Below are 15,415 nucleotides of genomic sequence, written 5' to 3'. Positions count from 1 at the left end.
AGCAGGGCACGCTGGAGAGCCGACTGACATCTGTGAAGGCCAGAGAGGGCAGGGTTGGGTAGAAGCCTCTGCTGCAGGCGACTACTGCTTGATTCTGGGAAAGTTTTGGGCAGGGGATGGGGAATCCCCAAACCAAAGTTTCTCCCAGGAGGAATTCCAAGACAGGCGGGAATGGGCTAGTATGAAGACCCTCCTAACTCTCAAGCTTTGGTTGGGACCCTCTGTGGTCATGAGTGGGTGGGAGCGGGCAGCTGACACTGTCAGTCAACTCTGCTTCTTGGGGGCTGGTTCTCATGAAAGAGAGCCGAGCAGCACCCCTACCCTGACCCAAGGCCACCCCACTCCACCTGATCAACTGTGAAAATAGTTAAAACACATAATAATTAACTGAAAAAAATGGTCTCGTTTTGCTGATTTTCCCTTTTCTGATTAACCTTGAGATCAAACATTTATCATGAATTTGGTTAGACACTTTGATTTCTTCTAAAGATTGCATGCCTGGGTTTTCTGACCATGATGGTTTTCCTTACTGATATATAAAAGTATTTGCTGTGTTAAGCCTGTTAGCTCTTTGTTCATTTCCTTCAAATATTTTTAATCATTCTGTTGCTTCTCTTTATGTTTTACGTAGGATGTCTCTGATTTTTTTTTTTTTGGTGGCTCAAGATAGCCCTGAGCTAACGTCTGTTGCCCATCTTCCTCTTTTTTTGCTTGAGGAAGATAGCCCTGAGCTAACAACTGTGCCAGTCTTCCTCTATTTTGTATGTGGGATGCCTCCGCAGCATGGCTGATGAGTGGAGTAGGTCCCCACCCGAGATCTGAACCTGTGAACCCAGGCCGCCAAAGCACAGGGCATGGAACTTTAACCACTTGGCCGTGGAGCCTGTCCCCCTGATTTATTTTTAAAGAACTCATTCTCTGTTATGATCATCACTTTCATTTACTTCGTGTTCAGAAAGCTTTTCCTCATCTAGGCTTTAGTTAAATATACACCAATGTTTTCTTCTAGATACTTTGGGTTCATTTCTTTTACATTTAATACACTGGGATTTTATTCTGGTGTATGGTGTGAGGAAGGGACCAAATCTGATCCCCCTTTCCCCCATAACAGCCACATTTTCCAATTTCACTTTTAGATGATTCGATGACTAACCACTGCTTTCTGGTGATTCCTTTCTCAGATTCAAGTTTTAAAAATATATATAACAGATTTCAGGACTGTCTGCTTCTACTTCATTGGTCCACAGAGTCTTGACCCAGCACCACCCTATTTTAATTACTGTGTCAATAATAATATAGTTAGAGATCTCTTAGGGAAACCACTTCCTTGATACTCTTTAAGTGACTCAGCTATTTACGTCTTTTTTTTTCCTTCCAAATAAACTTTAAAATCTTTCATTGAGTTCAAAAATAAAATCCCACTGGGATTTAATTAGGATTGCATTTCTCCTAAAATTAGTTTGGCAAGGATTAACAGCATTACCATATCTAATATTTCAATTCAAGATTGTATCTTTCCATTAGCTTTTCTCTTTTATAAATCTCTGTAAAAAGTTTGTGTTTTTAATATAGGTCTTGGACATTTCTCATTAGCATTGCTTCTAAATTTTTTCAATACCCTGTGAATGCAATTCTCCTTCTATATTTTCTGCTTGTTGTTGGAATACAGGAAGGGTATTGATTTGGGAGATTTTTTTGTATATTTATCTTGTATCTTTCCTCTTCGTAATGTCCTATTAATACTAAAAATGTTCCAACTGATGCTCTTCTATTGTCTTGGTGCATAGCCATGTTACAGTCTATAGATATCAAACATTTTGTTTTCTCCTTTTGAACAGTTTATGGCTATTGTAGAGTTTGAAAACAAGTTGGCATGTTGTCCTCTTGCCTCATGTTGAGTTTTTAAGTTATGGAGTTGAATTTATCTTGAAATTCCAGGTAACTTTAAAGGACAGTGTGTGATTTTTGGGTTTATTGAAATGAGGACTGCATTTAGGAAGCCTGAACAATGTAGTTTTGGAGTGCCGAATGAACAGGGTGTCCTGCGTTTCAGCATAGTCGCCATACTTTTCTCAACTGAATGAGTAGTTCGTCCCTCATGAGTCCCAGGAGTAAGGTTCCTCCACGATGCTGGTTAAGAGCTTTAATAGGGAGCACAGCCAGAGTAGGACTGAGATCTTCTAGGAAAGCTGAGAATCCTAACAAAGCCAGGGGTTGGAAGAGTGTGGGTTGAGAAAGCACACTCAGGTCAGCGGAAACCATATTTCTCCACAAACAAGCCTGCCAACAAAAAGCACCCCCAAACAAACCCTTTTGAAACTTTTCAGAGTCCTAGTAATTGTGCCTTTCTATCAGAAGTTCTAAGAGACATTTCCCAACTGTTGGTTCATGAATTCTGAGAGGCACGTGGAAGAATTAAAGAAGTAAACATCTTATTTTAAAAATCTATAAGTATTTTTAAACAATTTAAAGCAAAATGTGGGTGCTCTGTGCGTGTACTGATTGCATCTGTGGGGTAGTTCGAGGAGATTCTCTGAGCATCTTCGGGACTCAGTTGCTTGAGTGGCTTAGCTCTCAGTTGACCACTGCCAGCTGCCATGATGCTCTCTGACCACCAAGCAGTTTTAACTCTTTCCCTTAGTCCTCCGTTATTTGCTTTAGACCCACAATGGACTTGTTAGTTAAAAATTAGGAAGCATAAGGAGTCCTGATGTTGAATTACAAGTTAACAGGGAGCTCCAACACGAAAATAATTCCACAGATGTGCTGTAAGATAACCCTTGCCCAATCTCTAAGTTGCATTCATCTCATCAAAATCCTCAGTTTGAAGAACATTTTGAGGTACTCTTACATCAAGAGGTCTCTGCTACCTCAAAAACCAGTGTTCAAAAGGAGAATGTACATGCATTTTGGGGAGGCAGGAATAAAAGCTTTCCCTTGCTGCATTATGTTATATGTGGAAGTGTGGAATATGCATGATTGTTCTCTCATCATTTAGAAACAAAACGTAAAAACTATGAAAATATGCCAGTATTTTTGGTGTGCAAATTCACACAATTTAAAAAATCCTATCTTTCTACAGCTCTGATCTATTTTTGAGGCTGTGACATGTAGTTAAGTTTCAATCTATGTTTAAATTTTTGATTCCTCCCAACCAAACGCAGTGTGTGTTTAAGCATATTTGTTGACTGTGCTTTTTCTTCTAGCCTGAATCATTCTGAGAACAGGTGTAACTTGATGCCCCCTGAGCCTACCAATGCATTTATGAAATCGCTATAAAATGCTCAATTAACTTTGAGCAAAGTTGTTTCTTGTATCCAGGAAATACATGTTTTCAAAACGTCACCCCAGTAAATAAAATTGTTGACATGAGGTGTGGGGATATTACTCACATTATGGGGGCAAAATTTGTAACAGCTGACTGGAAGTGGGGCCAGTTGTCTATCAAGGTATTTCTAATCATGGCAATGAAACCATGTCATCTGCACAGAGGAGAGCTCACCCACCCCTCCCCCTCCATGGTGGGGGACTTGTATCTGGTTCACTTAAAAGTGGTTCCAGGTCACTAACATATATGAGCGGCTATCAGACTACATTCCTATGTACCTCTACTGGAAATTCTTATCTGATAGATGACAGTTTCCATATGCCTCGTTTTGATGCTAAAGTACAGACTTCCTACAGGCATCAGTACAGGGATCTAAACTGGCTTTATTTAGCATATTTCAAGGGATTTCCTATCAACGGAGCCCAAACTCAATACAAGCTACAGCCTTACGTTATTCCTAAAAGATTTCTCCTTGGGATGATAAACAGCAAGCCAATGTGTCTCTGGACCACTACGCTTAAATCCTTGTGTCTGTGTACAACATTAGCCAAGGACAGCTATATCCAGATTTAATCAAGAAAGGAATGTTTATTAAAACTTAAAAAAATTAAGAATTATGAAAGTAACTGTTTACTGTAAGAATGTCAAATAATTTGAAACTTCACATAATAAAAAGTGAACGCTCTAATTTGTCTGCTCCCCATCCTTTCCTCTCCCCAGTTAAACTCGCCTCCTTGGATCTGATGGACAGATTCTGGTCCTCCATCAAGGATTTATTTTATCTGAGATTTTATTTATGGCAAAGAGAAATTTGTAATAATAATTTGATAAGATTGGATGTGGTCTTTGACCAGGAAGAATTTTTTTGTTTTCTGGCTGGGGCTGGTACTCAACAGAGATAGGCAACAAGGTAAGAAATTCCCCCCTTAAATGTTGACTGGGGAGAGCTGTTATGGGTCTGCTACACAACATGTGGCCAAAACAGCTCAGCATATTTAGATTTCTAATTATCCCAACTAAATATCTCAAAAATTTAAAGAAGAATGATAAATGGAACCAAATGTGATATAATATATGATGCTGACCTCAGATGGAAATGAGATTTTTCTGTCCGATTTATACTGTGTACCACATTGAACACTATCAGTACTATTTATGAATAAGAGGGCTGAGGGATTCTCTGTTTAGATTCGTAGTCTGTTTCTAGAAGAACAGCCCATGGGAAAGTATTTTCTTCCCCAACTCTCAAGAGGGCAGTCTCATTGCCTATGCTAAAAAAGTCTTAGAATTTTGGTTTAGATGGTTAACTCCTTAGTGGGATATGCAGAATAAAGCTTGCGAAAGGGTGACCATATTCCCCCAGCAGACAGAATGGACCACACATCCAGAAGGAATGTAAATGCAGCTGGCTTCAATTTTTTTTTAAATTGAGAGAAGCTAATCTCTTCCCCTTAAAAACCCACTTGAGCATCTCTCTCAGTTATGCAGAAGCAATGAGAGCAAACACTCATTTTTTATAGATTTATAGTGTTAAAGAACCTTCTATGACTTGCTCTGAATCTCCTGAATGCAAAGCTCATTAGGGGAGGAGGTGGATCTCTTTGCACAGGTTCTAGGATCTTCTGGGAAAGACTCCAACCTCGAATTCCTGATGTCCAAAGTCCTAAGTCTTTGACACGGAAAGAGTGGGCCAAACTCAGGCATAAAATATTATCTTGAGAAAAGACGCTGACCCAGACTCAACATAAGCAAGGTGAAGGGAGGGTGTGAGTTGGAGGAAAGGGTGGCTTTCTAGCACAGTGTGTGGTGGGGGTGGAAACAACCCTTGACCCAGCCACTCAGGCACACTGGATGTACTTTGGAGATAGTGACTGTGTGTGTGTGTGCATGTGTGTGAGCAGGCATGCATGCTTGAAGGTGGAGCACCCTAGGTTGAATTTAACACCAAGGAAGTGGGGCCATCTTCTCTTGAAGTTGCCTGCAACCTGCTCACAGCCCAGCAAGGGCATTGTCACTGCTCACTGCTGGACTAGCCTGAGTCTGGGGAACGGGTTGGGGGCGGGGGGCAGAGTCAGTGTTCAACAGCGATGCCATGTGGCAGTGAGACCCAACAGTGAGAGAGAACCTGTTGGACTCTAGTTCTCTGTCCTGGTTAAGTTTGAAAGAGCCAACACAGTCCTCAGGTAGGATCCCAATCGACCAGAGAAGGGCACATCAAGGTAGCACTTGTTGAATCAACATGTGGAAGCCAAACTTTCTGGCTTCATTTCCCATCAAATGAGGTGCTTCTTAAGGACTCCCACTGGGGAAAGGGTGTTGAGCAGGGAGGGAGAACAGCCTTCAGACGAATATTAGCTTTGTGCTTTCTGAGAGGTGAACCGACTGGGTCCAGGCGGGCCGCACAAGAGGTTTAGCTGAGGGTTATGTGGGGGCAAACGACCATTTATAGATTCACCTTCCTGTTGTAAATTAATCTACGGTTTGAAACGAAGAGGTTAGTTTACTTTCAGTTGGGCAGCCACAGGTAAGTGGTATAGGCAGTAAATTAGACACCGGGGTGGAACTCTCTGGAGGGATTTCTGACCCCCTCCTTGGAGAGGAAGGACTGGGAAGAAGACCCAAGCCAGCAGCACGTCTCCAGGGGCAAAGGCACCAGGGGCAGGTCAAAAATAAAATAACAGTGGAGGGACCCAGCCTTCCTGCAGGTGCAAGGCTGCTGGTTGTTCTTGTCAGGTGGTGGCTTCCGTCTGTTTGGCCTAGGGCCCCTGAAGGGGCTGTTGAGGATGTCTCGTTCCCGTCACTGGAAGCCCCAGTAACCAGTCAAATCCTAAAGGCTTCTTCTGTCTGGAGTCCCACATGCAAGTTACCTGCAGGAGAGCTCTTTTATCTCAAGTTTTGGAAGGAAGTTGAGAAGAAACCGTTGTCAACCAACTAGTAAGTTGTTAAGAAGTCATCTTCAGCTGGGACAAGAGGGAAATAGAATTTTCTAGAGCCCCTTTCTCCACTTTAACCTGCACTGTCCTCATATCCCCTGGGCATTTTCCTCCTGGCACTTAGAATTGTAGACATGAACTTGGCGATTATTTGACTAATGTCTGTCTCATCCCTCTAGACGACTGGTTCTTGAGGGCAGACAGCCTGCCTGTGCTCATTGCTTTATCCTCGTGAAGGCACAGGAGGTCGAAGTGTCTACGTAAGATTTTGGGGCTGTAATGCCCTGTCAGTCTCCAGGTGCAGTGTGGGGAGGTGGTGTCTGGGGGTTGTTGGAGGCCACTTTGTTTCGAGTCAGGGGGCTGCTCAGATTTGGGGGGCAGGTGCCCAACAGCAGCTTCAAAGGTATTGGTGGAAAAGACCCCCCACCCTTGCTGACACACATCTAGGATAGTTTTAGGTTCTAATACTTCTATGCCTTCCTTGTCAAGACTGACTGGGGCAGGTGGATGGAGAAGAGGGAGGGTGGGGTCTCCCAGGCCCCAGGAGAGTTAAAGCAGGTGTCGTGGGGGGCAGTTGCCGTGGCTTAAAAATGTCACCCAGACAGATGGGTTTAGCATCTGGTTGGGAGGAAAGCTGGTTGGAGAGGAGAAGGTCAAAGAACAAAGGAGAAACTGGCAGGTCTCCTTTGGGGAGAGTAGGTCCTGGGGTCATGGCTGGCACCAGTGGGTGGACACTTCCTGCCACCGTCTCTCAGGTCTCCCCCGAGTTTGCCCAGTGCTCAGAGCCCCAGGGAAGAGCCACTCAGACAAGGCTGCCCTCCTCGTCTGCAGCCAGGCTCCCAGGTGCCAGTGCCCATCTGGAAATGGGCCCAGGCTGCTCATCCCCTGAAGGCGATTCCGGGAAGGAGGAATCAGTGTACATCAGCCAAATTTATAAAAGTTTCCTAATATCAAAAGAGCCCAATCACCTGTAAACCAAAAAACAAAGAAAATGCCCAAGTGTAAAGGAAAAGCAGAAAGAGTGTCAGTGCTATCAGGTTGAACTGGGACGGAAGTCGTGACTTCCTCCCTGCTGCTGGAGTCAAAAGTCCATCATGCCATTCTGATTGGGGGAAGGCAAGGCCTTGAAGATGACACGATTTAGATCGTTGCTTATTTGTCTGTCTTTCCTACTGAACCGTGAGCAACCAGAGGTGGGGTCTACCATCTGTTCGTTCTGCATCACCTGGGCTGGTACCCTGTACCCACCCGAAGCATTTAACCAATGCTTAGGGGATGAAAGTGCTTCCAAAGTGGGAGTCCTTCTAGACCTGTCACCTGGTTTCTAGTCAGGCAAATGTTAATACAATCACGATAGAATCACCAGGACGTGGAACTGGACCATATCATGTTGACCGCTACCTGTGTCCTCTACATATAGGAGGCAGGAAAAATTGAGCTAGGGGAAAGAAGAAAAAGCTGACAGGGTTTCAGAAAATGATGGACTGCTAGTGCTGGACGGTCACTTCTCGTCCCCCAAGTCCAAAGACCTCATTTTACAGCTGAGGCCGCCATGGCCCAGAAGACCCTGTGCATTTCCTTTCCTTTGTGCCAGCCTTCCTGAAGCTGGGTTCAGTGTGCATCTGCACCAACATAGCCTGGAGGGCCGTCCTTGTGACTGGGTCACAGCCTACAATGGCTTCCGTGACTCAGGCGGCTGCCTTGCATGCCACCCCTTGGTGGGGCCAAAGAGGGTTTGGACCTGGTGTGGGGGCCCAGGCATAAGGGACTTAAGACCCAGCATCGGCGGGGGCAGCTCATCTTTAGTGGCATGAGAACTACCATTGAGGTCAAAGTACAGAGGGAAAGACACAGGAGGGCTCACTCCAGAACACTTTACCCTCCAAAGAATAAGCCCTGGACAGGGGGACAAGCCCCACAAGGTTGGGCTAGACTCTTCCAGAGCAGCCCCTCCCTGCTCCCAACCCTGCTGACTGCCACAAAATCTGCTCCACCACGGAGGGGCACCAGGGGCCAGAATGCTGGGAGAGGTGTCCTGACTGCTGACCACAGGTGCTATTCCAGAGGCAGAGGCTGAGGGCTTGGGAGACTCTGGCAATATCAAAGAGAGGAGAAGAGAGTAGGGACAGCCTGCACTAACTGAGTGTGAATAGAAACGGCACCTCAGGGGAACAAGCCAGACATGGGCACCAAGAGAAGTGGCCCTGATGTCTGGGCTTTGTGCATTTTGAGGACACAGAGTAGATAATGATCAGACCGTGGGGAAATAGATTGGCTTTGTTCCCAGGTGCCACATGTTTTTCTGCAGAGATCCCCATCACTCTAGGCAGCTTACTGGTCAAGAAGGAAGACCCAAACCACAAGAAGTGGAACTGATGGGGCTCTTGCCCACTCCATTGAGCCAACAGAGAGAGAAGTGGTACTATTGTTCCCCAAGGACAAGTCAGTTCAGGGGTCCAGGGCAGCTCCAGGCAGCACATCAGCTGTCCTCTGTGAACTACCAGGCCCTGCCATGCAGAAGGCATGGCCCCACCTCTGCTTGGGCCACCTAGTAAGTGGGGCAGTTGGTTACAAATCTATCAACTGAGAAACACCAGCATTTCTGGGCAGAATGACACCAGGTCCAAGGAAAACATTCTCTAAACCCTGAAGGAGGCACTGAGGAGAAAGCTGAGAGGGAAAGAATAAGTATGTGATTTGACTCATCCCTTTGGTGGAATTTCTATGATCTTGCATCAAGGATGTAGCAATTCCATATAACCCTACTGCCAAGTACTCTTGCAAATGAACTCTTTTGACTATGTTCTCAAATAACGGGTGATCCCCCATTGTGTAATGGAGCCCAGTCCTCCCAAGCCAGAAACTTGGATGTCACCTTTGACCCCAACACAATCAGTCAACAAATCAGGTCAATTCCCACTGTCCAGCCCCATCACTGCGACATTCGCCCACTCGTGCATATCCATAGCCTCCAATGGGTCTACAAACTGGCTGCCAGTCACTGTAACTTCTGCACAGGTTCCCAACTGGTCTCCCAGTCTCCAGGCTCAGCCTTTCCAGTCCTTTCCATGCACCACTGGCCAGGAAGTCTCCTGTCACAGTTAGGCACCTGTTTCTGTCCGGCTCACAAACCTTCAACAGCTTCCCATTGCCAACAGATTAAAGTCCAAACTCTCAACTTGGTGTGAGAGACCGGACCTTCCGTGACCTGCCACCTCCCTCTCTCCCTCTGTTGCTTCATCCTTCACTCTTCTGTGGACATCGTCTATGTCTGTCCTGAGTACTTGGTACACGTCCCACCTACTGAGAGCCTTGAATTTCAGATTCCAGCTTAACCTCTCCTCTCAGTGACCTGGCATTCTTTAGGAATCTTCTGAACTGATTAAGTTCCCTCCTGCTGCCTGTATGGCTGCCTATATTTGTCTGTCTTTCTCTCCAAAGACACTGTAAATTCCTTGAGGGCATGGATTGTGTTTTTTGGTTCTCTGAAACCTCAGCCTTTATCAACAAAGGGCCTGAGAACAGTACTTACTCACTCTGCTGGCTTGTGGGTTTAAGATTCTCCTGTGATCCCCAGGAACACGTCTAGGGGAATTGTGATATTCCATTGGAGAGATGCATACGTCGACAACACTAATGCCAAGATTGGACTGGAAGAAACCTGGGCTGAGATGAATTGACCAGGGAGAAATGAAGAGAGGAAATAAAAGTCTGGAAGTGGCTCCTTGTGTTCTTGAGGGAAAAAGGAAAAGTCTTGTACCCATTGACAGGGAATACCAACACAGCCCCAGCCCTAGAGTGGCCTGAGCGGAAGTCGCTGTTCCGGTGTGGAGCAATGGGAGTGGCCACCCGGGCTTCTGGGGCAGGCTGAGGGCTGGGCGACCTGGCTGCAGGTCAGCGGAGAGCTGGTGGGGCTGGAAATAGCATCATGAACACAACAAATACCATCTGTTTAAGGGGAGGGAACGTCAAATCGGTGCAGAGCAACCATCACCACCCAGAGAGGAATTAAGGAAAGAATGAGAGTGCACATAGGGGTGAGCAGCTGGGAGCTTTCGGCCGGGGTGGCAAAGGCCCCTTGTCTGCTCCCAGTCCGCCTACCCAGGGGGTGGTGGCCATGGCAGTGTGAGGAGGGCCGGAAAACTGCAGATTTCTTTTGACAAAACTAAAATACTCTGTCAAGTGACTCTCAGGGTCTCACCCTCCTTTAGCTGGAACTGAATGCCATCTCATGCTCCCAGACTCCAGCCACTCAGGGTGTGGGTGATGACCCGCCCTGCACTGGGTTCTCAGGGTCACGGATGGTCTCTGTCATGGAAAGGTTTTTCTGGGCGGAGAAAAGGGTTGGGATCTGAAAGATGGGGTCCTCTGCCTGGCAGCAGGAAGGTGGACAAAGGCTGGTGCCCAGGCCTGCGTGGGCTGCGGTGCCAACCAGCCATTATCCCGGGGATGGGGATGGCGCCTGTCCCCACACCCAGGAGCGGGATTGGCCCTTTCCTTCCTCCACCTCACGCCCACTTCTCTCTGCCCATTCCCCTCCCACTAGAGCTGCGAGGCGCCCCAGGTTCAGCTGCCGCTCACCCCAAAATCTTGTAAACAATGGGAAGAAAGAAGAGGAGAATGGAGTGGTTCAGGGAAGACAGCCATGGAGAGGGATGGGGGCCGAGTCCTGCCCTGTGCTCAGCCTGGCCTCTGTGAGATGTTGCCAGGAGCAGAAACTCCTTAGGCAGCAGAGCAGCCAGACTTCTTACAGCCTCCCCAGGGGGACGTGGTGGGTGGAGAGGGCCTCTTGGATCAGCTCAGATTGGGAACTTTCCTTGGTATTCCTTAAGCATAAAAGGCTGCCTGCCAAGGTGCAAGGCAGAAGACGCATCGCCTGCCTCACACAGCAGAGTTTTCCATACTAGGGGTCACAGACCATTAGTGGGTTGTGAAATCAATTTAGTGGTTTACAGGCAGCACTTTGAAACAAGAGCCCCAGTGTATTGCTTACAGAAAGTGAGTTTTTCTTTTTTTCAATTGTATGTACATGTATCCATACCTATACTTACATTATATCTAAATATCTGTACTGGCTGGTGATGAAAAGTTTACTAGATTTATTTCTTGCCGTGGCTTTAGGGTCCCCCAAAATTGAAAAACATTGGCCTAGACTAGGACACCAGTGCTGGGCCCAGCTGGCCCTGGACGAGCCCAAAAAGACCAAACCCGCAGCTCAGGGCGTATTTTGGCCTCGTGGAGCTGACAGCCCGGGATAGGTGACTATGTCATTGGGCCCCGTCTCTCCTTGGTAGGATGACATTCGGGGGCCCCTGGATGGGAAGGACTGTGACAGGAAAGCACCTTAGGGGACTCTGGATGTATCTCTAGCTGTCTAAATGCTGCGGCTCTTCATCATGCATGCGGCTATTCATGTTAGCTTCTGAGATGCACAGACTGGAAAAAGAAAGCCAAGCAGAACCTGAAAGAACTGGTCAATGGTGAGGCGGGATGGGAAAACAGGGATTTGTCAGGAAGTCAGCAGCATTCTCGGCCATGTTACTATTTGAGCTTAGAGGATGGGCAGGGACAAGCGCTCATCTTTGCCAAAAGCACGAAATCCAAGATCAGCTGGAAGAGTCGGAGGTGCCAGAGATGGGGACCCTCTTCCCGGCAGATCAGACTCACAGGGCCCACTGGGAGACCATTAGAGAAAGCACAAGGGTCTGGAGAGGGGGCCGGCCCTGCCAGATTCCTCAGTCAAAGCAGGCACTTCTGCTGGCTGCCGGTTGCATTCGAGAAAGAGGAAAGAGGGCAAGACTTTGATCCTTCACTGCAGGAATGCTTCTCAAATTACTGAGGATCAGAGAATGGCGTCCAGAATGCTAAGAGAGAGGAGAAAGAATATGAATGTGTGTGTGTGTACACATGATGCTCCTGTGTGGCTTCTAGCGGTGACAGTGTTTGGCTGGGAAGATGCGCTGTGTGGGGCATCCCCGAATCAGGGTGGTAGGAGAGCTACCCAGAGAGATGGCACATTTTACCAAGGAAAAAATTGTATGTATTTATTAGCACACTGCCTTGAATATATACTACATACTTCATTAGAGTGATTTCACAGAGATTTCAGAATTATTTGTGCTTGTTAATTGCTGTGGAAACCAGGAAGAGAGTAGTTCAAAGGGGTTGGTCCTCCAGGTGTGGATAGCGGGTAGAAATAACTGAAATTGGGATTCTAGCATGGAAGCCCCTGCTTTCGAAACTTAAAGTATGCATTCTTCTTTGCTGCTTTCAAAACCCCCTTCATTTCCCTGCTGACAGAGAACTTTCCCTCATGTCCCTCCCTCCTCCCTTGTTCCGGCTTCTCAGTGCTACCCATCTCCCCGGCCTTCAATACACCATGAAGAGGGTAGAAAAATTAACTTGACCCAGAGAAGGGATGGCTTCCGGGGTCAGTCTAGTCTGGGCTACTTCCCAGGCCTGGGCCTCAGGCGATTGGAACTTGCATTTACTTCCGGTTGGTAATACCAAGAATGGGTCTAATGTGACTTGGATCCATTGCTGAGCTCATGTAAGATAGCAAAGGCCACCAGTGAGTGAGGTGTTTACTTCGTTATTGTCATTTCCATCACCCCTGAGGACACCCTGAAGCAGCAGTGACAGGTGGCCATTTCTCACAACCAGCACTTGTGAGCCCCCGTGTCGGCTGGCACTGTGCCTGGGTGGGGGAGGGCTGAAGCCACCACCTCTGCCTTTGAGAAGGCTCTGATCTCGTCGGGGAAAGCATGGAGACGTGGACTAGAGGACAATGACAGCTAGGACGAGGCCAAGAATGCCACTGTGTGAAACCTAATGTCACCGCTATTGGCACTTTAAAATGGGGTGCATTTTGAAGATTAAATTTCTGTGTTGACGGGGAAAACTTTTTGAGACCCTGGGGAACATCCTTCCAGATGCTTTAACAACTTTCACAGTGTGGACTTGAGTCAATGAAACTATTCCTTACGGGCAAAGATTCCCGAGAAGACTAGTACTTGCCAGAAACCAGCTGGGCAACAGTGGCACTTTTTAAACTAAATTAAAAAAAAATTGAGACAATCGTGCTTGCCATCTTTCCCTCTGATACTCGGTGGTAACTATGGAAGGACTCAACCAGTGGTTTGGGTCTGTGGTTCCCAAATTCTGTTCCGGGGTGCCCCAGGGCACTGTGACGGACTCACAAGAGTGCCACGGAATATTGAAAGATTTTCAAAGCGAACACAGTGACATCTGCCAGGCACCACGCTATTAAGTTGTTTTGACCTAACTGCCTATTAATGGAACTATCAGGCATTTCTTTCAGCCCAGGAGTACTGCAAAGCAGTCTTGGGACTCTCAGGGCACTTTGAGCTGAGAATGTTCGGCAACTCTTTACGGATTTAGTGTGGTGTCACCGCCTACCCAATCTGATGGACACCAGGCAATATGCCCGCTCACAGACGTGCCTTCTGCGTATCCCCTCCTCAGGCTTGTCATTGGCCAGTTCCTTTGAACTTGCCATTGCCAATCTCTTTCTGTAAAATAGTTGAATGTTTGGCGTGAGCTTGATCTTGATTCACAGCACCCACCTATAGTTTGGCCCCAGAGGCAGCCAAAACTCACGCCTTTTGGGCTAAGAACGATCCAGTGAGTCAGTGGCTGTGGTAGAGGCTGTGAGTTTTCATCCTTGGGGCTGGCCCTCAAACGATGCACAAAGGTTGCCTTTAGGCCGTCTGATAATGGCACCCGCCAACTTCTCCTCCTGGACCGTATCACATTCTTCCCTGAAGGTGCCAGCTGGATCTCTGCTGACCCCCTTCCTCTCTCCCATCGCCTTCCCCTGCAGGCCCTGAAGAAGCCTCTCCCCCTCTGTGCTCCCCTGTGGATTCTGCTGTCCCCGGGGCTTCACTCAACGGTTGCCTTCAACTGCCATCGGAATTTTCTCTCTCTAAAATTCTCGGAGGTTGGTGCTCTGGCCCTGCTGCCGGGAGGGCTATCAGGCCTCAAGGATGTGGTCCAGACCTTTGTGTGGGGACACAGCAGCTGGCACACTGGGGATGCTCAGTGAACGTGTGATGAATCAACTTAGTAACTGAATTCTCAGCACGGGTTCTGGGCCAGCCACACCTGCCTGTGAGACACTCTTGTCACTGCCTGACTGTTTTCCAGGGGCTCTCCCTGCCTTAGTTGAAGAGAAACTTGGTATGGGAGCCTTGGCAGGCCCAGCAGAGGAGGTTTGTGGCTGGAGGACTTTGGCCCCCTCCTATGGCCTCTCTCCTGTCCCACTGAGTTGTGCCTATTCATTGCCAAGGTTCTTGTGTCTTTTTGGGCAGGTGGCTGGGTGCGCACAACCCACAGAGATGGGGCAGGGCTATATGGGGATTTATGTGCAGAATTTAATAACCTTTTGCCCTTCTCCTGGGCACCGGGAGAGAAGACTGGATGTCTCTGAGGTAGAGGTGTCCACACCCCTTCCCTACCCGGGGGCCCTGCCTCCCAAGGCTTGGTGCTTCCTTGTTCCTATGACTCCGAGACCGTCAGAGGCTGGAGAGGGGTGCACTGGGAGGGGGCTGGAGAAGAGGCCTCCCCTGCCTTTGACACCTGGACTGCTCAGTGCTGCCATCCACTCTGTGTCAGCATCGAGAGGGTGTTTTAGAGATGGAAAAAGGCCCTGATCTTTTCCATTTTTTGAGTACCTTGAATATTAAAAAAAAAAAGAAAAATGCCAAAAATGGGTACAAAAAATTGTAGGTTGTACAGTCTATTTAATTGCTGAATAAATGAATGCTTTTTAACACATAAAAGTATAATTAGGCTGGATAGACCCTCCTTTGGAGGGAAGGCCTGTGGTTTGAGGCCCTTTGTGAATGAGGTTCAGGACACGTGGCCCTCCTGGTGCTCTGCTCCTCTTCATCCCCCACGTTAGGTCCAGGCATCATTGGGGGCTCTCCTGCCAGTGGGCTCAGGATCCCACTTTCCTGGTGGACCCAGGCTCTCAGACCAACTCTGTGTCCCTGGGCAGGGGAGTAGAGCCCTCAGGCTGGCCTGGCTCGGCCTGTCACTGGCAGGGTCTCTTTGCTGGTTGGGATCAACAGGAGGCCAAGGGAACACTCCAGGCAGTGCCTGGGTCACGGCGCCCTCCTCCTAGGTGGGGCCC

At 47.7% G+C, this 15,415-nt stretch overlaps 1 non-coding gene across 1 annotated transcript; it reads left to right on the top strand.

The window, feature by feature from the left end:
* The first annotated feature begins 14,540 nt into the window (after nt 1-14,540).
* On the top strand, nt 14,541-14,665 carry MIR9054 (microRNA mir-9054). The gene has a single exon (NR_128075.1). It is a non-coding gene; the product is annotated as a microRNA mir-9054 (primary transcript).
* Nucleotides 14,666-15,415: the final 750 nt, after the last annotated feature.

Source organism: Equus caballus, chromosome 1 (assembly GCF_041296265.1).
Source record: "Equus caballus isolate H_3958 breed thoroughbred chromosome 1, TB-T2T, whole genome shotgun sequence".
NCBI classification, from domain to species: domain Eukaryota; kingdom Metazoa; phylum Chordata; class Mammalia; order Perissodactyla; family Equidae; genus Equus; species Equus caballus.
Note: the sequence above shows the minus strand (reverse complement) of the source record. Positions and strands in the feature narration are given on the sequence as shown.